The sequence below is a fragment of the Antechinus flavipes genome, chromosome 5 (genome assembly GCF_016432865.1).
Source record: "Antechinus flavipes isolate AdamAnt ecotype Samford, QLD, Australia chromosome 5, AdamAnt_v2, whole genome shotgun sequence".
In the NCBI taxonomy this organism is placed as follows: Eukaryota; Metazoa; Chordata; class Mammalia; order Dasyuromorphia; family Dasyuridae; genus Antechinus; species Antechinus flavipes.
Genome location: NC_067402.1, coordinates 48,372,613 through 48,397,562, shown reverse-complemented (window position 1 = coordinate 48,397,562; position 24,950 = coordinate 48,372,613). Strand labels below are relative to the sequence as shown.

At 34.0% G+C, this 24,950-nt stretch overlaps 1 pseudogene; it reads left to right on the top strand.

The window, feature by feature from the left end:
• Positions 1-18,171: 18,171 nt before the first annotated feature.
• On the top strand, positions 18,172-18,943 carry LOC127538065 (40S ribosomal protein S3a-like; annotated as a pseudogene).
• Positions 18,944-24,950: the final 6,007 nt, after the last annotated feature.

Genomic DNA, 24,950 nt, shown 5'->3' with positions numbered 1-24,950 from the left:
ATTGTGGTTCCATTAAAATAAATGAGATCTAAATTGAAAGTTGAAAAGATATAGGGGCTCCGAAGGTAGAAGAAGAATTCCTTTTAGTTCAGTTTTTTGACATGTATAGCTCCATTTCCTCCAATAGCAAACAGATTCTGACAGTTTAGAATAAGGGTTGCTTTTACTGCCAGAAATTAAAAGGAGGTTTGTTCAACCTGAAGCCCCTTGCCCGGGTCGCTGGGGAATTGAGACAATTGCAGGCACAATACACTTAATCTTCAGTAAGGGAAGGCAGTAACCATCAATCTTGCTCATCAGCCCATCCCCTACAAGATTTCTCAGCTTAGTCAGCCTGAGTGGAATATAAACTGATTTTTGCTCTTATTTGCAGGTAATACAGGAAAGGATAGAAACATGGTGGGTGATAAAAGTGTCATGTGGAAAATCTGCCTAGGACACTGATAAAATATAGGTGCCAAACTCATATTAACCCAGAAAATAACTAAACAGGCAGTGGGTCTCCTGAAAATCTGGGAGTGGTTCTTTCATACTCTTCCCTCAGCTCTAGTCTCTTTGACCATTCTTTCTTTTTTTTCCTTCATTGACAGACCCCTAATGGAGTTGCTCCCCAGTGACCTGGATCTGTCTTTCTTTTCAACAATTTCTAACATCTTCCTGTGACAATTTTTTTCTTCATACATTATCAGCACCTCTAAGCAGAGGATTCCTAAATTTCTGCTATTCCAACCATTCTTGAGTTCCAAAGCCATACCTTCACCTATGTTCAGGACAACTTTAACATGAAATACCCACTCAAACTGAACTCATTTGCTTTCCCACTAAACCTGCTTTTCTCTTTTTGACTTCACTCTTTCTATGTCATCATCAATCACCTCATTGGCCATGTTTATTATCTCAGGGTTAGGACTTTTGCTATTCCCTCAACTCTCAAATCCAATAAATTGTTAAGTCTTAGTCTCTTTGGCAATGTCTCTTAAATCTATCCTCTCTCATCACACTAGTTTAAAACCTAATTACCAGAAAGATAGACTACTATAGCAACATCTTTAGAGATCTTTGTACTTATCCTGTCTCCCTTCTCCAATCCATTCTTCAGTCTGCTACCAGGAAAAAAAAAAAAAAAACTTTCTCATGCAGATTTGATCATTTCACCTAAAAGACAATATGGTGTCACTGAAGATTTTTGAACATAAGAGTAAATTTAGAGACTTGAATTTCCAGGTAATCCAGATCATCTACTACCTGATATTACCCATTCTTTCCAGCCTTAACTCAATGATCACATGTTCAGATTCAACTGAATAGTACAACTCCTTTGCCTCAAAATCTGCATTGTACACTCACACCTCTGCCTTTTTTCAGGCAGTTCTTAGAATATCCTTGTTCTCTTTTTTAATTCTTGCCCATCTTTTAAAACCCATTATTAATACCTTCTCCTTTAGAAAGCCTTTTTAGATTTCCCCAGTTGGTAACTAACTTCCCCTCCAACCTCACACATTGTATCTCTGTCCAATGTATTATCCGAGTCCTACATTAAGTTGACACTTCTTTTATTGTCCACTCCTTTTTCTGTCACATCTGACTTTGTTTCCCATTAGCTTTGTTTGTTTGCTTGTTTCTTTTGGCAAAGATCCTGGAGTAGTTTTCCATTTCTTTCTCCAAATGAGGAACTGGGAAAAGAAAGCTATGTGACTTACCCAGGATCACACTTAATTTTTGAGACTAGATTTAAACTAAAGAAAATGAGTCTTCCAGACTCCTGACTCAGTACTCTATCCACATCCATCTAGATGCCCTAAGCTGCATATAGATAAGAACTATGTCATAACCAAACTTTCTTCCCAGTGCTTAATACAGTTTCCTACACATGGTAGACATTAAAAATGAGTATTGATGGATTTTTCCTTCATAGGAAAACATGAAAAGTAGTGCTTTATTTCTCTGTGAAAAATTAGATATATACCTACTAGCCCATAAATTAGTTTACAGAATTTATAGGAAGAATTTTTTCCAAAAAGGAAAAAAGACTATGTTCTTTCTATTCTCAGTTTCAATATGAAACCAGTATTCTTTTAAAATAGTCAATTCATATTTTTAACCAATATAAATATAATTTTCCTCTACTGCTAAAGACAAGAATTCATTTCATTTCCCTTTGGGGGAAAACTTTCATGCATGTATGAATTCAATTGTGATACCCTGTTCTTACATTTCAGTCTAGTTAGAGATACCTCTTGTGCTGTTTTCATTAATAAATCATTTGTGCTTTACATATGACTACCACTCCCTATGTTAGTTACTGAATTTCAAGTTATATTTGATAATAAATTATTTTAATAATTAACAACTTCCCAAATAGTTCTATAATTTTCTACAATAAAATTAACTTTTATACAATTATATTATCTAAAATTACTAGATCTTTTAAAATCAGATTCAATTATGTTGCTAATTCCAGTTAGTTCTACAAATACATACTATTAATCACAAACAAAAACATAGGAATATATGTTGGTGTATGTGTATATATTAGATATGCTCTAGAAATTATGTAAAAATGATATTAGAATGATATTAGAAATATTTACAAGTGCACACACATGCATGTACTTAAATATTAGAAATATGCATACACACACACCTGGACATTTTACAAAGATGTATATGTACACATATGTATCAACATATAGGTATGCATATAATTGAAACTAAATATTGTGTCTTCACTCACACTCTCTGGAGGCTGAAATACAGAATATATTTATATCCATTGTCCAGGTTAAGCCCCCAATAAGTAGTGCAATTTGTCTGATGGTACCAAATGGAGTTGCGCTCTCTGCAGTAGAGTTTGAATGCTTGACAGTTTAATTCAAGAAAGTATCTCATAAATTCCCTGATAGAGATGTCTGATTCAGAGTATTTATTAAAAACAAAACCTATGGCTTAATTTGTATCTTTGCTTTAAATTAAAAAAAAAAAACTACATGGTGTCATTCCAATTCAAAGAAAAATTTTTCAAAATAATTTTAACCTTGAGAGCTTTCTGTCACTCTACTGTCTCTGAACTAAACATCTCTTTTCCTATCACCAAGACATATAAATTAGCTTCTTTTGATCAAAAATCTTCTTTGAGCACATGCTCCTCTCCTTCCTTCGTCCCATTTCTACCACTTTGACAGTGCGTTAGCCTATAAGGATGTAAGTAGATGTTTAAGTCTTTGAATTATTTTTGATTCACTTTGATTTTTCAAACATTGACTATTCATTCTAAAACATGAACAGCTAAAAAAGAAATTGCTTCATTTGTTTTAAACCCAAACTAAAGTTTCAAAGGCAAAAATGTGGTTGAAAAACAGCCTCACCCTTTTATCTCTGTTTCAGTTTCCAATCAGAAAAAAAGACACTAAATTGAATGTGCCCTTCTCTAGACACTGTCCTTTCTACAATATCGGGTCTTTCCCAGTATTCCTAGGATTCTACTTCTGCCAATTTTCCCTAGCTCTCTTAGAGCTGCTTAGTACTCTGATAAGTCTGTTTGTTTATTTGGAAACCATGCAGTTTATGGATTTCACTGGTTTGGCTTTTTACTAAAAAAATGCTCAACTAAGCTTATTTCTTAAGAAACATTTCTCTTTTGAACAATTTTAAACATTAAAACATATTTTGCAAACAACACATTTACTATAGTTCAACTGCAGCCTCCCTTTAGCATAGATCATAGAAAATGCATTCCCATTCCTAGAAAAACAACTCAAAGCAGATTCTACTGAATGTAGGCCAAAATCAATATATTTATATATGAAAGACAACACTGGGAGGCTAAGAACTTTAAATCCTATTACAGGAAATTAATATGACTAGAAAATATCCAAAGTTTCACAGGTCATCATTTGTGGGATTAAGAATGCATTCATTTATTCACAACTCATAATGCTCTGGTATAAGTGAATATACAAAAAGTCATTGTTTTTAAAGAAAATTAAAACATTTTATCCTTTGACCTAGCAGTACCATTACTGGGTCCCACATGTGCAAATATCTTTGTAGCAGCTCTTTTTGTGATAGCCAAGAACTGGAAAAGCAGTGGATGCCCATCAATTGGAGAATGGCTAAACAAGCTGTGGTACCTGAAGTAATGAGATATTATTGTTCTATAAAAATGATGAACAAGCTAATTATATAAAGGCCTGGAAAGATTTATATGAACTGATGCTGCAAGAAAAAAGCAGAACCAGGAACACATTGTACACAGTAACATCAAGATCAACTACAAAGGCTTGGTTCTACTCAGTAGTTAAGTGATCCAAAGCAATCCAAATAGACTTTGGACAGAAAATACCATCTGCATCCAGAAAAAGGACTAAGAAGATGGAATGTAAATCAACACATGCTAAGTTCACTTCTTTTTTCTAATTTTTTAAATCTCTCCCATGGTTTTTCCCTTTTGCTCTTATTTCTCTCTCCCAACATGATTCATAAAGCAATGCACATTAAAAATAAATAAATTTATAATAAAAATAATAATTGAAAAAGAAAAGAAAAATGACTTTTTATGTATTTCTCTCTTCTAGTTATTTCACATACATGCACTTACTATAACAATAGACATGGGCAACCTAGGCATGTGCTTGGAAATTCTTCCAAGAATAGAAGTTGCTCCTTTTCCCTATTTACTAACCCTATTTATTAACTAGGCTCTTGCTTAATAACATTATACTCTGTTCAAATTCTCAACCCCTACTTTCTCAGTTAAATATATAGCTCTAGAGAAGCCAGCATTGGTTCTGAGAACAATTGAGGTCTCAGAATAAACATATTTTAATAGTTCTAAATATAGAGTTTAAATACCATTCATAGACTGGTATTTTATCTCTATACCAATATCACTTCAAACTTCTCGTCACAAGAAAGCTAGGAAAATAAGCTAATTTTCTAGTTAACAGTCTGCCACTGAGAATAAGTGATCTCTCTGATTTAAACCTAATGGCAGATCCATTTAGGTTGAAGAAGTGTCCATTAATTCAGCCTTCTCCACAAAAGCCTGTACTTTAAGAATTCTCTTCATCTAATAGGATTTTTTCCCATTTTATGTGAGTTATTTTTTTAGATATCAAAAAACACTAGTTATGTAATACTTAAGTAGCTTCTGTCTCTGTTAATCGTTCCTTTCTTTCTTGGTTTTTAAGACACTATTCTCCTAGTTCTTCTGATTTCATCAACTCCCATGGATTTAATTATCACATCACACAAATGATTATAAGAACTATTTATCTAGCCCTAACCTCTCTCTTAAACTTCAACCTTGTATTTCTAATTACTTATTGAACACCTTGAACTAGACCTCATCTAATCCAATCTTTACCTAGATAGAAAGAAGTTACTTCTACAATATCCTCTATGAATGTTTCTCTGGTTCCTAACCTCCAGGGAGAGACAGCATCCATTTCAATAAGGTGCTCTACACCATTTCTAATTATTGGAAAGGACTTCCTCATGTTGTAAAAAATCTGATTTTTTTTTTTTAATTTCCATTTATTTCTTCATGTTCTGTTCCCCAGGGCCAAGCAAAATAAATCCATTTCCTCTTTCACATAACAGCCCTTCAAATACTGGAAGATCACGTCCTCCTTTAATTTTATGCTACAGACTAGATATTGTCAATTTTAATAGCCAATGCAGTCTTTTTAACCTTATTGGTCATTATCTCTTTATCCTATTTGACTCTAGGTAGCATAACTGATATTTCCCCAATAATACATCCTATTATTTTTCTTGCTTAGGTTATGGGAAGACTGGGGGGGGGGCAGTATGCTTTAATTATCTTCTCAGGATTTAGAACCAGTACAAAGAAGATTTAGGATAGAAACTCATGTCTTATGATTCAAGGATGTTTTAAACTTCTCCATGTTGATTCCTGGCTTCTAATTGATGACCTTAGCCTGCTAGTCAACAATAACATTTAGGGGAAAAGAAACACAAATCTGTTTGAGTAGTAAACTTTATATAACAGTCAGAAAAGCAAAAAGACATTCAGATGCAAGGATACTTACCTAGCAATCCTCAATCCATTTTTCTTGATGACAGATAATTTGTAAGGAGTCTATGGCCATTTATTTGCTCCCTTAATCTTTTTCCTAATGTTATTTTAATAGTCATGTGGGCAACATGTCCCTTCAAGCTTGTTAACATGATGTAATTACCTTGCTACCAAATCGTACTTAGCAATCAAAGATTAGTTGGAATCCCTCATCTGCCATCATGCTGTTTTTCCCTGGTGTACTACAACATCCTCCTAACTTGCCTCATTCCTCTCATCATTCTCCTTCCATTCTGTCTTACATTTCATGTAAGGGTAACATAGCCATGCTCATATCAAGCATCAGAACCAAAATTTTCCATATATGCTAAATGTCTAACAAAAGAAGTCCCACTTCCTTAGTCTGACATTTAATGTCATTTACAATTTGACTCCAAGATACTTCTCCAGTCTTTGTTTACTACTTTTCTGCTATTTGATCCCACAGTCAAAATAGGGTACTCACATCATTCCACCAGATTGCCTTGCCCCTTTCCAGTTCTAGGATCAGTCATTGCTCAATCCATTCCCGTCACTCTCAAAGCTTTTTCTTTGCTGAGAAAATCTTGCCTTTCCTTGAATACTAAGATTGACTTTCCCCAATCTGGGAAATTTCCCCTCCTACATGTGGAATGAGGGAAAGAGTTGGAATTGGGGTCAAGGTATACAGGGTCCTTAGGGCTTGTGGGAAATAATGGAAAACACTGGTTTCCTGAGAAGTTTATCAGTACTGTGTGTTAGTCCATGACAGCATGTTGGCACAAATTCTCAGTAATGCCCAATGCTCTCACACTTTCCCAATCTCCAATGGAGTGAAGCAGGGTTGTGTGCTCATTCCCAAGCTTTTTAACATGAAATCTTCAGCAATGTTTTCAGACGCCTTCAACGAGAACAAAAAAGTACCCACGTCAGCCACCACATTGAATGTAAATTATCTAACCTGAAAAGGCTACAAACCAGAACTAAAGCAGAAGGAGAGCTGGTGCAAGGCTTTTTGTCCGCAGATGGTTGTGCCCCCACTACAGCCTCTGAAGCCCAGATGCAACAAAGTATTGATTGATTATCTGCCACTTGTGCTAATGCCAAGGAAACAGAGATTCTCCACCAACCATTACCACACCATCCTCATGTGGAACCATCCCTTACAGCAAATGGAGAACTTCTGAATGCTGTGGATATGTTGATTCATGTTAGCAGAATGTTTTTCATGGATGTCCATATAAAGAGGTTTATTGCCAGAGCTAGCTCAGTGTTTAGGAGGATCCAAAGGAAAATGTGGGAGAGAATAGGTATTAGATTGTCTACCAAACTGGAGGTCAAGAGCCATTACAGTGACCTCATTGCTATATTCCTGGAGAGTATATCAGTGCCAAACCAGGACACTGAAGTGCTTGTATCTGAATAGTCTTACAAAAATTCTGAAGACCTCCTAGCAAAATAAGGCACCGGACACTCAGGGATTCACATTCCACTGCAAAGAATGCAACTCCAACGGGCTGGCCACATAGTCCGAGGAAGCACATTTGCCTGAAAGATCATTTTACTGAGAACTCACACAAGACAAGTGCTTACATGGATGCGAATCAGCTGCTTAGAATCACAACTAGAATCAGTTGTGGGACAAGGGAGACACCATCACAGGACCTATCAAGAATCCGATGCCCACATGCAAGAAAATGCCGTACTCTATGAACAAAACAGAATCGCAGTAGCTCAGAAAAATGTGAGATGTGAACATTTAAATCCTTCTCCATTCCATATATTTTTGTGCTGACCCATGGTAGAGCCTTCTGACTCCATTTTGTTTTATCATACAACATAGTGATGTCATTTTTGTTCCTTTCAAGAACAAAGAATAACAATCAAGGCCCTGGTAAAAGAATACGATTTTCACTTGCATAATTGAAGACTGTATTTTTAAGTGTTAATCAGAAGTAGAGAAGGGTAACAAAGAAAAAGGAGACACAAAAAGGTAAAGGTGACAATTATGAGGTTAAAAAGAAAGAGGTCTGGAAGAGAGTAGTAATTCTAGACCACTCCATCTCCTTCTAGACCACTCTGGCTCTTGGTTAAAAATAGTATGAAACTTGCTGCTCATCCCCCAAAGTCACATTCAATCCCCTTTTTCACATAAATATTTCATGCAAAAGAAACCCCTTCAGAGCACTACAACTCACAAGTACTGCTTTCAAGATGACAGATGTTGCTTTGCCCTAAGGAGACAGATTTCACTGACTGCCTCAATATAAGACTTGACCAAGAGAGCTCTGTGATGAATGTCAGCAATAATGGTTATTCTTCGGTTTACCAGAATAAAAGTCAGACAGTGATGAGGGAAGCAGCAGCTGCTCCTTAGATAGGTATGGTTTCATGCCAACCTTTCAAAACACTGTGAGCTGGTTTTAACAGAGATTGTATAGCTATGTTCCTTGGATATGTGATAGTTTTAATCTATTTAACATTTTACTTTTCCCTATTACATGTAAGAACAATTTTTATATTCTCTTTCTTCAAATTTTGAATTTCAAATTCTCTTCTCTCCTTCATTGAGAAGGCAAACAATTTAACATAGATTATCTATGTGTAGTCTTGAAAAATACATTTCCACATCGGCATTAAGTGAAAGAAAACACAGACCAAAAAACAAATAAAAATAAACAGAAAGTAGCTTTGATCTGCTTTCAGATTCCACCAATTCTTTCATTATAAGTCTTACATAAATGTGTTATTGCACTGCTGAGAATAAGTTCTTCATGGAAGAACATCATACAATATTGCTGTTATAATGTACAGTGTTCTCCTGGTTCTCATTAAAATTTGAATCAGTTCACACACATTTTTTCATGCTTTTCTGAGAGCATCCTACTCATCATTTTTTTAAAATAACTTTTTATTGATAGAACCCATGCCAGGGTAATTTTTTACAACATTATCCCTTGTACTCTCTTCTGTTCCGATTTTTCCCTTCCCTCTCTCTACCCCCTCCTCCAGATAGCAAGCAGTCCTTTACATGTTGAATAGGTTACAGTATATCCTAGATACAATATATGTGTGCAGAACTGAACAGTTTTCTTGATGCACAGGGAGAATTGAATTCAGAAGGTATAAATAACCCGGGAAGAAAAACAAAAATGCAAGCAGTTTATATTCATTCCCTAGTGTTCTTTCTTTGGGTGTAGCTGCTTCTGTCCATCCTTGATCAATTGAAACTGAATTAGCTCTCTTTTTCGAAGAGATCCACTTCCATCAGAATACATCCTCAAACAGTATCGTTGTTGAGGTATATAATGATCTCCTGGTTCTGCTCATTTCACTTAGCATCAGTTCATGTAAGTCTCACCAGTCCTCTCTGTATTCATCCTGCTGGTCATTCCTTACAGAACAATAATATTCCATAACGTTTAAATACCACAATTTACTCAACCATTCTCCAATTGATGGGCATCCATTCATTTTCCAGCTTCCAGCCACTACAAACAGAGCTAATCATTTCTTAAAGCACTATAGTATTCCATCACAACTATAAAGAACAACTTGTTCAACTGCTCCCCAATTGATGGTCATCCCCAGAGTTTCCAATTTTCTGCCATCATAAAAAGAGCTGTTATCAATATTTTTGTACACATAGTTTCTTTTATTTTTTATTTTTTTTAATTCTTTGGCATATAGGTCTAGAAGTGGTATTGTTTGATAAAGGGTATTCAGAGTCTTTTGGGCATAGTTCCAAATTGCTCTTCAGAATGAATGAATCACACATTCACCAATGGTAAATTAGCATTTTTAATTTTCCCACATCAATTCCAACTTCTTTTTGTAATGCTTGTCAATTTTACAAGTTCAAGGCAGAAGCATTTATCTCAGCAATGATGACTTAGAACATTTTAATATGACTATAGATACCTTTGATTACTTTGTCTGAAAACTGCCTATTCATATCTTTTCACTATCATTTGATAAATGGTTCTTATTTCTATAAATTTGACTATATTTTCTATATGTTTAAGAAATGAAACCCTTATTAGAGAAATTCAGTAAAATTTTTACAGCAAGGATTGCTGTATTCCCATCCTATTTTCTATCCTACTCTCTCTCTCTCTTCTGTTATCCTGTCTGCTACTAAACCTTGATAATGTTTTCCAGAAAATTATGGCAAAAGAGTATCCAGTAAGAGAATCTAATGAGTGAATACCATGTTTCTCTAGCTAGTCTCTCTAGTAGAGAGCATATGAGTTAATGAACAAGTATTTTAGAGTACCTGCCATGTTCTCCAGCACAGATATAATCTTGGAGGTAGAGCAGAGAGTAGAATACAGAGTTCTTAGACATCCAAGCAATCTGTAAACTCATAAATAGGAATGGAACAATTATATATATTTATGATGCTACTTCAGAATTTTTATGGACATATGTGATCTCATCCATTACACAACAGTACCAGTGATACTAAGGACAATCTATTAATATATTCATTCCTTCTCATTCTCTATGATTTCTGCACAAGTTTTTAATCTCTTTCTATTTAAGTTTCCAAGAAAGTTCTCATTCTCTCTCTCTCTTTCTCTCTCTCTCTCTCTCTCTCTCTCTCTCTCTCTCTCTCTCTCTGTGTGTGTGTGTGTGTGTGTGTGTGTGTGTAGAGGGCAAGGTTAGAACTTTTGTTATTGCATAAAGGAGAAGTGGAAGTAAGTTTTCTATTGATTATCTGTCTCCTGTGCGTTATAAGCAACCTGTTTCCTTTTCTGTTCTTAAAATCTCCTGCCATATCCATTATGGAGATTCATTGCAATTCTTCCTTGGTAAAGTGTTACAGTGTACCCATATTCATCATTAATCTTTCTATTTCCTTTCACCAAAAGGGAGAGGTTTTATGTAGAAATCATGCTATATCAATTATGCTGATAGCTGGCTCTTCCACAAAGACAGTTTCATTAATTGTTCACATGACACCATGAATGACATTGGACAGGTTGTAATGTTCATCACAGTAATCAATTAGAACATTCATGTTTTAAGTCCATTGTTGTTCAAAACCCATCATGCACAAATGAACTAGATGATTTCTAAGGGTGCTACAAGATAATGACTTCAAATAAAGAGGAAACAAGGTAGATGGAGGACATATTATGCTTAAAATGTATTAAACATACAACTCTACAGGCAGTTATTGTTAAGTTCATAATTACCTGTCATTTTAATGAGCACTAGGGCTGCAAAATGAATTTGGTCTAGAGTTAAAAAAAAAAGAGGAAAAGATACATCTATATTAAACCTATGAAACTGCATACTCATAATGACAGCAATCTATTTGTTGAAAAAGGTGAAAGGACTTTGGAAGCTACAATGAGTTTCCCACTATATGGAGAGTACAAATATAATAATCACTAAACACCATCATCTCGTGAGAATCAAACTAGAGATAACTCAAAGGTTTGGATGGAAATATAGGAGGATAAGTTACTCTCTCATTATTATTCTTTTACATTCAATGTTCTGTGGATTATTATGTATGTGGCTGTATATTTTTGTAATTATATAAAGCAATAGCTTCACTAAAAGCACATTTGGGACAATCTGGTAGCAGATAGAATGATGGAGATGAAATGTACTTCATCCTTTTTTCACATGGTTATGACTTCTCCTTTATTTCTACAGGGTGAAAACATTTTACTCCACTTTGGGAATTTGGTATGGAGACAATATCAAAAGTAGCATACTTGACTTTTTAAAATAAATCATTATTATATCCACATGAGTGTGGGGAATAAATTTGTTCACAATAAGGTTACCATTCCAGTAAAATATAGTTATTGGATTTTCAAGCTGGGATCTATATTTATATTATGAAAATTTGGAATCTGTTAGTCAATGAAGAAAGAAAAGCTTCTAATTAATTTTGGTCACTTAATTATATCAAACTTCACTAGTTAATGTTAAATGTTCATGTTAAATTTTTGCAATCTGTGGTGATGTTACACCCTTTCTATGAATTTCATTATATTATCTGCAAACAATCAATATCTCCAGTTAATTAAGTATAACCTTTCTATAAAACCTTGAACCAATGGCCTCGTCTTGAATTACCACCTCTTTCTGTTACTTTAAAAAAATGACTAAATGGCAGGCATGTATTCAACACTTTTTTTGTTGATTTTACTTGTCTCTATACACATTAGAGGAATTATATAAACCTTGAACTTTGGGTCCAGATCAGCTGTGAAGATGAAGAAATGCTTAAGAAAATGAGACATTTCTCTATTTAAAAATAATTGTCAGAAATGACTACCTGGAAACAATTTCAATACCTTCACCATCACCATTTTTGTCATCAGCCTGCCTCTGATTTCCCAGATTTGAAAACCATGTCTCAGCTGATTTTTCATCCTGGAATCTCCTAGTTCTAGAACTTCCTTAGCCTGAAACATCCATCCACCTTTATCTCCTCCTCACACTAGAACAGCAAGTTTCTCCCATCCCTTCTCCCATTGGTGAGTTCTAGCTAGAACTTCCAAGCTGCAAACTACATATCAAGAACTACAACCTCACCTTTCCTTCCACCATCACCTTATTTTTCAGCCCCCTTTTCTGTATTATCAACCTCCATTAGAATTAGAGGAAAATTACAATTTTTATTTTTTCATTTGTATTCTTAGCACTAAACGCCTGATGAGGTTTTAATAAATGTTTGTTGCTCCATGTTTCCCCATTTCCTTATATGGTGAGTCCAATTCACTCCTTTCACTTATTTCAAGCTTTACATATAAAAGCACTAGCTTCACAACAATACTGAGAAATAATGAATACAAGCTTTGTCTCCATCTTCACATAGGGAAATTGATGCTCAGAGAAACAAAAATATAATCCTAAATTCATACAGGTAGTCTGGATTCAAATGCAGGTTTTCCAGCTCAATGTTAAATGTTCTCTTCTGACACTTTCCCTATGTTCTTTCTTGCACACTCAATATACAATAAATAGTGCAATGTTAAAAAATCTTTTTTTTTTTTTTTTTTGCTATTCACACAACATGCAGCAGTAGCAGCTATTTCTTTTTACAGGTCAACTCCCAGCTTTCCTCTGTGTACTGCTTGCCTGGTAAGTATTGTCAGACTACTTGTATGGTCCTCTCTACCGTTGTTTTCAACTGTCCCCACAATTTATGCTCAATGAAGTTGTTAACAGACTCACTTGTTGTATCCACCATAAATGCACTTCAGCATCCTTTTGAAAAAAGATGCTTAGGGATCAAATAGGAGTGAAAGTAGTTTCTAAATATAAAATATCCATCAATCAACACTGATCTAATGAGTGACTATCCTGTGTACAAAACAGCACTACAGGAAGCCGGAGAAGTAGATAATAATTAAGGCAACTACTATAAGACTTAAGCTGCCCCAAAATAAGGAGAGAGATTAAGGTGCAATGGCAAACATTAGGGCAAACATTGAAATCTTGGAAGATTTAAAACCCTTTTACAATCCAGGGTTAGTCAGTTAAGCCTTAGATCATCAATCCATCAAGTGACAGCTCACTCCTTTTTCTTCAAGCAAGAAAATCCAAATTGTCCTTGTAAATTTCTCCAATAAAGCCTAATTGGATGCAAGGTTACTGAGTGATTTCAATTTGCTGAAAATAAAACGCACACGCCAGAACAGCACACTGGCACATGTTTGATCACGGGATGTTGCCTGCACATGCCCACCTCCAAACATTTCAGAAATTAATGTTTGTCATGAAATGTGAGGCTATGAATGAATTAAAAATTGCAGGGATATGAAATGGTTTCATTTAATTTGAACTGTCAAGCAGCTTCATTATTTTAATAAAGACGTATTACTCCCTTTATGTCCTGTCTCATTACTGGGCTTCTGTTTACAGTATTGCCTACTTGCATCCCTCATTCAGATTAAGTATTGAAAGAAATTCTTGATAAATATGTCTTGCATACTGATGAAGGTAATAACTATTCATGCAGCTCAAATACTGATTATTGATGACCATTAATTTAAGGGATTTGGCTGGGATTGCTGCAAGATTGTTGTTTTTTCTATTATTGAATTAAAGTCTACTCTTTATCTGTTTATTTATTAAATTGTTCTTTTTTAGAGATTAAAATTGACTGTTACCTTTGGAATAAGAATAGAATACAAGTAGTCATTTATGTAGACTTTGGTTGCTCAATTTCACTAACAATTCAATGGATCAATAAAATCAAACCCAGAAATGGATGATGCAAGGTATATAGATTAAAAGAAAAAACCCTACTGAATGTACTAATGTCTTTTGTGATATAATCTGTTTTTCAAAACCCATTGGTCAATTGAAGGATTGTCAGCTGCCACTCATTCTGACATCAGCAATCAATCATTCTTGATTGGTCATGCCAGTAGAATTCTGGGCTAACAAATTTATGATTTCATCTCTTTGAGCATTTGAGGGAAATGTAAAACACATCATAATTTGGCATTTTATTTTGGATGAAGTCCAGCATTTGTGTATTATTTAAGCATTGCCCTAAAGGCCCATAAACTGTTCAAGTTAAAAAAAAAAAAGAAGAAAGAAAGAAATCTCAGAGGAAAATCCAGTTTTCCTATCTTACTGCTCTAACTAGACATATATTTAAATATTAATCCCATGCAAATAAAATTGGAATAAGATATGTATCTCACTGAATCTCTTATTTTTACCCAAATAGATATATTTAAAGGGGCAAAAACATCCCTTTTAATTAGAAGGGAAAAAATAGTTGGTGGTAGATGAATCCCCTAATGCCTATGAATAGTATTTGCATTTGAGGGAATGAAATGTAAATTTTTATTAGAATGTTGGTAGTTTGAACTGAAAAAAAAAATTATTATTATTATTATTATTAAGTATTTTACAAAGTTAAAGCTAAATACACAAATGGATGCATAAGGATCCAGGGATTTGGGGGTTTTTTAAGTAATGAAAATTCAGACTTATAAGAGCATTGACTTAACCCTGGAAGGGACTTTCATGGTTATAGAATCCAATCTTCCTATTTTATATATAAGGAATCTCAGGGAAGAGAGATTAAATGATTTCTTTCAGTCATACAGATAATAAGTGGCAGAGCCAGGATTCAAACTCAGGTACACTGATTTCAAACCAAGGTTTTCCTACTTTACCACTTTGGAAAAAAACTTCATTTATACCCTTTTGATCGATTTTCTGATGCTATGTGGATAATCCTAAAGGTTACAGCCTTTGGAAACGTTGTAACTTGTCCAGTTATTTTTCTTCAGGTAAATAAAGCCCAAAAGTAAGGGGCTAAGTGCTGAGTGCTGAGAAGCCAAAAATGGAAAAATCAAAACTGACATAAAAGGAGAGTAAATAATTTATTGAATAGGATCACATTTCATAGCCAGATCTCATGTAATTTTCTACCTTTACATTTCCTTAAGGTTCAATCTCCTCCCTTCTGGAATATTTGCAGGCAAAGGCAAACAGATCAAAATGCCTACAAGACCATAAAACTTTTTTTTTCCAAACATTTTCCAGAAGTATGCCATTCAATTTAATGAGCATCCATTAAGCAACTAGTTCAGTGCCATGACTATTTAAGTGCTTGTGATAAAAAGGCCAAAGGAAATATTTTCAAGACACATTCTACTAGGGAGGATTTTGTTTGTCATCCTCTTGTCCTTTGGAAATAGCTTTTAATGAGAAACTTATTAAACCTTCAGGAAGCTCAAGAATAATGGCCTTGCTAATCCAGTTTACCCAGGAATAGTAGATTCTGTCAACTGATGTCTGTACTGTTTATCCATTTTTTAAACTTTAATTCTACTATCTAAAGCCTAGAGTTGATGAGAAAGCTTTTCATCCTTTGCTAGAGTTCCCACCCTGGAGAATATTCTGCCCTGGGGCCTCTTCTGGTTGGTGACTGACTTTTCCAAGCTACTAATTCACTTCATGCCCAATTGTTCCGTTTTTTCCCTCTATAACCTTACCAGGCAACTACCTTGTCTAATATTAAGAATAACCTTCCTTCCCTCTTCAGAATCCTAGAATCATGAACTATAATCAGAACAATGTTGCTACAATTCCTAGATGGGGAATAATTTCTTCCTTTATATTCCATTCGTTATCCTTGTACATTTTCTGATCTAAGTGACCCTCCATTTGTATCTTCTCCATTAGACCATTAACTTCTTGAGAGAAGAGATTATTTTAATGTATACTCCTAATTGTTTTACCACACTGTTTAGCACAAAGTGTTCAATAAATGATTTTCAATTATTTATTCTCACCTCAAAAATCCAATAAAGAAGTTGCCAAATTTCACCAAAATAGATCTTGACATTCTCACTTCCTCACTGTTTATACAGCCACAATCTTATTTCAGGATCTCATTCCTTATTAGCTAGATTGTTGTAATAAACTTCAAATTGGTCATATGGTCTCTATCTTCTCTCCAATCCATTCACTGTACAGCTGCCAAGCTGATTTTCCTAAGATATAGTTCTGACCCCATCACTCACCTGCTAAATGCAGTCATTGCAATAGCTTCCTAATATATCTAGGATTAAATATAAACTTCCCTCTTTATCATCAAAAGCCTTCTACAACCAGAGTCCAATTTGTTATAAATATAATTCCTCTTTTTGTGCTCTACAATCCGGCCAAAGTAGTCTTGATATACACATCATGTCTTATTTCTTGGCTTCATACTTCTGAATAGTCTGTCCCCTTTTGCCTGGAATACAATTTATCCACACTTTCATCTCTGAGAACCCGGCTTTCCTTTAAAGCTCCATTTAAGTATCAACTTATAGTGTTTTTTCCATCACCCTTTTTTTAAAACTTTATACACACACATATACACAGAATCCAGGAATTATCTTTAAACACCATGACTGATTCAGATCCCTGCATCCCAGACTGCTCCCACTTCATATTCATGTTCAAGATATTATGTAGTCTTTTATTTTTTATTTCAGCATAATAATATCGAATAGTTTTAGTTTAAAATTCTCTGTATGTTAGCAAATGGTCAGTGTTTGAAAAGGTAGTACTTAGTGCTAAGAAATATGTGAATTCTTTATTAGTCCAATTGAGAAAATGACATAAGCCTTTCAACTTTAAATTCAACATCAATTACTTTGATAGTTTCCTTTGTGTTTATATATCTAATTTTTTTTAAAAGGCACTTAGCTGATATGGTAGATAGAGTGTTAGATTGGAAGCTAAGCCATGCTAGTGTATAACTGATTCTTCTAGGTTCTATGTAGCTGGAAGAAATTGAGTATAAACACTAAAAATTTAGCCTGTGTCATTCTTTCACTTGTTCTAGGCAAGTACAACAATATTAAATAGGAGTTTGGCTACAAGATGAGATGTTGATGGCAGACTCCTCTTCTGGCAGGCTTTTAGGACTTAATCCAAGGAAATTTCACTGTTCAATTCCTTATCCAATAGTAGAGGAATTGGAGGCTCTAAAACTTGTCCAAGACCACATAGGATATAAGTTGCAAAATGAGATTTGAATCCAGATCCTTTGATTGCAAATTCAGTACCCTTAGCAGTATATCAAACTGCTTTATATCCATTCTCAATTCACTCAAATGACAAAATGTGATTATGGAATTGGATTCTACTTGCTAAGGTTTTAACTATATCTTTGAGCAGTCTGTGACTAGAAAGCCAGAGAAAAAGCACCTTGTGCTATTCTGAATCATGGAATCCCAGACAGTGATTATTTTTTAGAAGAGGGCTTCTTCTAGCCCTTCTTTCTACTGAGTTATCAACTAAGAGTTTAACAGAATCTGAGTAGAGTTCTGGGTGAAGTGCAAGCCGACGGCAAAAGGGAGTATTAGAAGTTCATGACAGTTTCTTATGCAAGGACCCAAGATATAGTGGTAAGGATTTGGGCTAACACAGATCTAGCAGATCACAACTGAAAACAGAAACCTGTCTTTCCCATTGCCAAACTAGTTTTTTAGCACAATATAGTACTTTCAAACTTGTTGAACTAAGTTCAGCCCTAAGTCTTCCACATCAAGAAGGAATATGGGAAACTCTTCTGTGTTTGTTAATTAAAAAATAAGAATCCCTTTTGGCTTTCAGAGGGGATCATGGGGATGGGCTAGAATAAATGCCTCATTAAAGATGGCAAAAAAAAGGAGCCAAAAAGAAAGTGATTGATCTATTATTGAAGGACTGGAATGATGTAAAACTACCAGCTGTGTTCAATATTTACAATAATGGAAAGACATTCCTTACAAGGATTGCCTTTGATGGTCTGAAGATCAAATCTTAGAAGTGAGGCTTATTGATTTGCAGAATGATAATATTAAGTTCAAGTTAATTACTGAAGTTGTTCAGAGTAAAAATTGTTTGATTGTTTTCCATGGAATAGATCTTATTCAGAACAAGATATGCTCCATGGGCAAAAAGTGGAAGATCATCATTGAAGCTCATGTGGATATAAAAAACACCCGTGGCTACTTGCTCCAACTCTTTTGTGTTTGGTTTTACCAAAATGCACAACAAGCAAATTTATGAGACCTCTTATGCCCAGCACCAACAGGTTCATCAAATTAATAAGAAAATGATGGAAATTGTAACAGATTAATAACTTGAAAGAACTACTAAAAAAGTTGTCAATAAACTAATTCCAGACTGCATTGGAGAAGACATAGAAAAGGCTTTGCAATCCCTTTACATTCTTGATGCTGTATTTATTTGAAAAGTTAAAATTATCCAGAAGCTCAGATTTGAATTGGGGAAAACTAGTAGCACTGCATGGTGAAGGTGGTTGCTCTGGAAAACTTTCAGGAGATGAATGAGATACAAAAAAAAAAAAAGTGTGATGGCTATAAACTATCAGTTCAAAAATTTGTCTAAAATAAGAACTTTTAAAGATTAAAAAATATAAATTTATCATTGTGGGGGGAAAAATAATTCTTGGCCATTTTCATACTATGATGAGACATCAGAGCAGAACATGTATAGAAACTAGTAAAAAAAATCTAAGTAATCCAGATAGGCTATAATTAGTTCACACAGTTTGTACAAATGAGAAAAAGATAACTTGAAAGCATTAAAAATCTGGTTCTCTCAGAATGGATGGTGGTAATGGTGGCAGTGATAATAGGAGGAGGAGGAAGAAGAGGAAAAGCAGGAGGTGTCGGTATAATAGCAATAGTATTTACTAGTAGTAGTAGTAGGTATCATCATTATAATAGTAGCACTAGTATTTAGTAGTAGTACTATTTGGTAATACTAGTAGGAGTGAGAATTAATCTTTATATAGGATGCTATACAACTTATTTATATTGTTTCATTTAATTGTCACAACAGCCTTGTAAGGTAGGCACTACCTTATCTTATTTGCATTTTAAATGTGGTTAAAAAGATATTTAAAAGGCAAGCTTAAATTAAATTTAAAAGGCGGGTTCCATGACATGCCCAGAGTTGTAGCTAGTAAATGGCAGAGACAGGGTTTGAATTCAAGTCTTCTTGCCTCTGAGTCCAGGATGCTTTCAACAATTGCACCAAGAAATAAATGCCCTCTTTAATAAGCAGTTTTGCATGAACCTACTATGTCAGAAAAGTGAGAAAATACATTTTTTGTATAAACCTAATTTTTAGAAAGTTGTTTTTCTCCTCTACACTAAGTTTACGTCTGTTTCTTTGCAGATTCTGCCAGTTGTCCACCCTTTTCCCAGGTGATAGCTTTTTAACTGAAGAAAAGTACAAGTGTTATATTTCAGAGCTAAACATTGTTTATTCTTTATTTTTAATTTTTATTTTAAAATATTTTTCTGAACTTAATACCAAGCAAAATAAGCATTTTCATATACAAAGTAGAAAAAATGATTTTCCATAAACAGCCTATTGTATAGTTTGCTTTTTCCTTTTAAATACATAATGAATTCAACCTATGACTTTCAAAGCTTACCTAATTATCTATGTTTCCTTTTAGCCTTTTTATTTTCCAAAAAAATGCTTTAATAATGCTCCTTTGTTTTCTTTTTCACTTTCTTTTTTTTGGAGGGGGGGAAGAATTCTATCACTAGCACTCTCTTCCTTTCACTCTCCTTGGCTCCTAAATTGGGGGGAGGGGTAAAAAGATTGTAAGATGATATAACTTTTCTAATAAATAAACATTACTTCATCTGGGAAGGGGAGAACTTATTTGAAGCTGAAAAGGTTAGCAGAATACACTGGGAATTGGTGAAATCCCACTCAAATGATCACCTTTTTTTTTAATCTTATGTTTGAATGTCAAATTTTCTAATTAGTTATGATTTTTTCAACAAGAAAGCTAGAAAGTCCACTATTTCATAAATATACATTCTTCTCTTAAATAAATTTATTCAGCTTTGCTGGTTATAATCCTAATTCTTTTGCCTTCTGAAATATATTACAATCACTATGGAATGCTATGGAAGCTTTTAGATCCTGACTTTGACTCTATGATATTTTATGATATTTTTTTTATGATATTTTTTATTGGAGTTTTTTTCCTGGATGTTTACAATATTTACTTTTTGACCTAAGAGCTCTAGAATTTTGCTATAATGTTCCTGGGAGTTTTCATTTTGAGATTTCTTTCTGTATATGCTCAATAGCTTCTTTTGATTTTTATTTCACTCTTTGGATTTAAGGTATCAAGGCAATTTTATGTTACAATTTCATGAAATAAGATGTCTACATATAACCCATAGCAGATTGTTTGCTTTCTTGGAAAGGAAGAAGGGAGAAAAATTTGAAATTCAAAATTTTACAAAAATGAATAGTGGAAAATATCTATACATGAGAAAAATATTATCAAATACAAAACAAAAGAAATATGATGTCTGGATTCTTTTATTGATCATGGCTTCCATATAGTCTAAAAATGTTTAAGTTATCTCTTCTTGATTTTCCAGATCAGTTATTTTTCTGATGAAATATTTAACATTTTTTCCCATTTTTTCCATTCTTTTAACCTTGTTTTATTGTTTCTTGAGGTCTCAGGGAGTCATTAGTTTATAAATTTCAAGAAATCTTTTTTTAGTGACCTTTTGTATTTCTTTTTTCATTTGGCCAATTCTGTTTTAAAGGGATTGTCTTCATGTATTTTTGTTTTGCTTTTACCATTTGGCCAATTCTAAGTGATGTGATGTTTAGAACACTGGACCTGGAGTCATGAAAAAGTGAATTCAAATCTGGCCTCAGATACTTATTAGCTGTGTAATCCTGAGGAAAACATTTAATCCTACTTGCATCAGTTTCCTCATCTGTAAAATGAATTGGAGAAGGAAATGGCAAACCACTCAGTATTTCTGCCAAGAAAACACCAAAAAGGGGTCATAAAGAGTTGGACACTACCAAAATGACTAAAGGATAACAAAATCAAGAAATTATTTCTTCAATATTTTTTGTTTCTCTTTTACCAAGTTGCTAATTATTTTCTCTCTCTCTCTTTTTTTTTTTTTTTTGCATCACTCATTTCCTTTACCATATGTTCACTAATCACTCGTGTCATTCTTTACCTGGATTAAATCCAACTGGGCTGAGTTGCTATCTCTAATCTTCCATTGTGTCACTTCTAATTCTTGTTTAAAATAGATTAATATTGCATAAGTTTTCTTAGTTGCCATATTACTTATTTAACTTATCTTTAGCAATAAATTCACTAAAAATGCCAGGTTTTTTTTCTTTTTTTTTTTTTTTTGTCTTCCTTCTTTTTTTTTTTTTAAATTTTTTTATTTAATAATTACATTATATTTACACTCATTTCTGTTCCGATTTTTTTTCCCCCTCCCTCCCTCCACCCCCTCCCCTAGATGGCAAGCAGTCCTTTATATGTTGGATATGTTGCAGTATATCCTAGATACAATATATGTTTGCAGAACCGAACAGTTCTCTTGTTGCGTAGGGAGAATTGGATTCAGAAGGTATAAATAATCCGGGAAGAGAAACAAAAATGCAGATAGTTCACATTCGTTTCCCAGTGTTCTTTCTTTGGGTGTAGCTGCTTTTGTCCGTCATTTATCAATTGAAACTCAGGTCTCTTTGTCAAAGAAATCCACTTCCATCAAAATATGTCCTCATACAATATCGTTGTCGAAGTGTATAATGATCTCCTGGTTCTGCTCATTTCACTTAGCATCAGTTCATGTAGGTCTCTCCAAGCCTCTCTGTATTCATCCTGCTGGTCATTTCTTACAGAACAATAATATTCCATAACATTCATATACCACAATTTACCCAGCCATTCTCCAATTGATGGGCATCCATTCATTTTCCAGTTTCTAGCCACTACAAACAGGGCTGCTACAAACATTTTGGCACATACAGGTCCCTTTCCCTTCTTTAGTATTTCTTTGGGATATAAGCCCAATAGAAACACTGCTGGATCAAAGGATATGCACATTTTGATAATTTTTTGGGCATAATTCCAGATTGCTCTCCAGAATGGTTGGATTCGTTCACAACTCCACCAACAATGCATTAGTGTCCAGTTTTCCCGCATCCCCTCCAACATTCATCATTATTTTTTCCTGTCATCTTAGCCAATCTGACAGGTGTGTAGTGGTATCTCAGAGTTGTCTTAATTTGCATTTCTCTGATCAATAATGATTTGGAACACTCTTTCATATGAGTGGTAATAGTTTCAATCTCATCCTCTGAAAATTGTCTGTTCATATCCTTTGACCATTTATCAATTGGAGAATGGCTTGATTTCTTATAAATTTGAGTCAGTTCTCTATATATTTTGGAAATGAGGCCTTTATCAGAACCTTTAACTGTGAAAATGTTTTCCCAGTTTGTTGCTTCCCTTCTAATCTTGTTTGCATTAGTTTTATTTGTACAAAGGCTTTTTAATTTGATGTAATCGAAATTTTCTATTCTGTGATCAGTAATGGTCTCTAGTTCATCTTTGGTCACAAATTTCTTTCTCCTCCACAAGTCTGAGAGGTAAACTATTCTATGTTCCTCTAATTTATTTATAGTCTCGTTCTTTATGCCTAGGTCATAGACCCATTTTGATCTTATCTTGGTATATGGTGTTAAGTGTGGGTCCATGCCTAATTTCTGCCATACTAATTTCCAATTATCCCAGCAGTTTTTATCAAATATTGAATTCTTTTCCCAGAAGTTAGGGGCTTTGGGTTTGTCAAACACTAGATTGCTATAATTGACTATTCTGTCTTGTGAGCCTAGCCTTTTCCACTGATCCACTAATCTATTTCTTAGCCAATACCAAATGGTTTTGGTGACTGCTGCTTTATAATATAATTTTAGATCAGGTACAGCTAGGCCACCTTCATTTGATTTTTTTTTCATTAGTTCCCTTGAGATTCTCGACTTTTTATTGTTCCATATGAATTTTGTTGTTATTTTTTCTAGATCAATAAAATATTTTCTTGGAAGTCTGATTGGTATAGCACTAAATAAATAGATTAGTTTAGGGAGTATTGTCATCTTTATTATGTTCGCTCGGCCAATCCAAGAGCACTTAATATTTTTCCAATTATTTAAGTCTGACTTTATTTGTGTGGAGACTTTTTTATAATTTTGCTCATATAATTCCTGACTTTCCTTTGGTAGATAGATTCCCAAATATTTTATGGTATCAACAGTTATTCTGAATGGAATTTCTCTTTGTATCTCTTGCTGTTGGGTTTTGTTGGTGATGTATAAAAATGCTGAGGATTTATGGGGATTTATTTTGTAGCCAGCTACTTTGCTAAAATTATGAATTATTTCCAATAGCTTTTTGGTAGAATCTCTGGGGTTCTCTAGGTATACCATCATATCATCTGCAAAGAGTGATAGTTTGGTTTCCTCATTGCCTACTCTAATTCCTTTTATATCTTTCTCGACTCTTATTGCCGAGGCTAGTGTTTCTAATACGATATTAAATAATAATGGTGATAGTGGGCAACCTTGCTTCACTCCAGATCTTACTGGGAAAGGTTCCAGTTTTTCCCCATTGCATATGATGCTTACTGATGGTTTTAAATATATGCTCCTGACTATTTTAAGGAAAAGTCCATTTATTCCTATGCTCTCAAGTGTTTTTATTAGGAATGGATGTTGGATTTTATCAAATGCTTTTTCTGCATCTATTGAGATGATCATGTGGTTTTTGTTTGTTTGGTTATTGATATAGTCAATTATGCTAATAGTTTTCCTAATATTGAACCAGCCCTGCATTCCTGGTATAAATCCTACTTGGTCATAGTGTATTATCCTGGTGACAATTTTCTGTAATCTTTTTGCTAATATTTTATTTAAGATTTTAGCATCAATGTTCATTAGGGAGATTGGTCTATAATTTTCTTTCTCTGTTTTCAGCCTACCTGGTTTAGGTATCAGTACCATATCTGTGTCATAAAAGGAGTTTGGTAGGACTCCTTCAATCCCTATTTTTTCAAATAGTTTATATAACATTGGAGTTAATTGTTCTTTAAATGTTTGGTAGAATTCACATGTAAATCCATCTGGTCCTGGGGATTTTTTCTTAGGGAGTTGATTGATAGTTTGTTCTATTTCTTTTTCTGAGATGGGACTGTTTAGGATATTTACTTCTTCCTCTGTTAGTTTGGGCAAGCTGTATTTTTGGAGGTATTTTTCTATTTCATTTAAGTTGTCGAATTTATTGGCATAAAGTTGGGCAAAGTAACTCCTAATTATTGCTCTAATTTCCTCTTCGTTAGTGGTGAATTCTCCCTTTTCATTTTTAAGACTAACAATTTGATTTTCCTCTTTCCTTTTTTTAATCAGATTTACTAAGGGTTTGTCTATTTTGTTGGTTTTTTCATAGAACCAACTCTTAGTTTTATTAATCAATTCAATAGTTTTTTTACTTTCAATTTTATTGATCTCACCTTTTACTTTTAGAATTTCAAGTTTA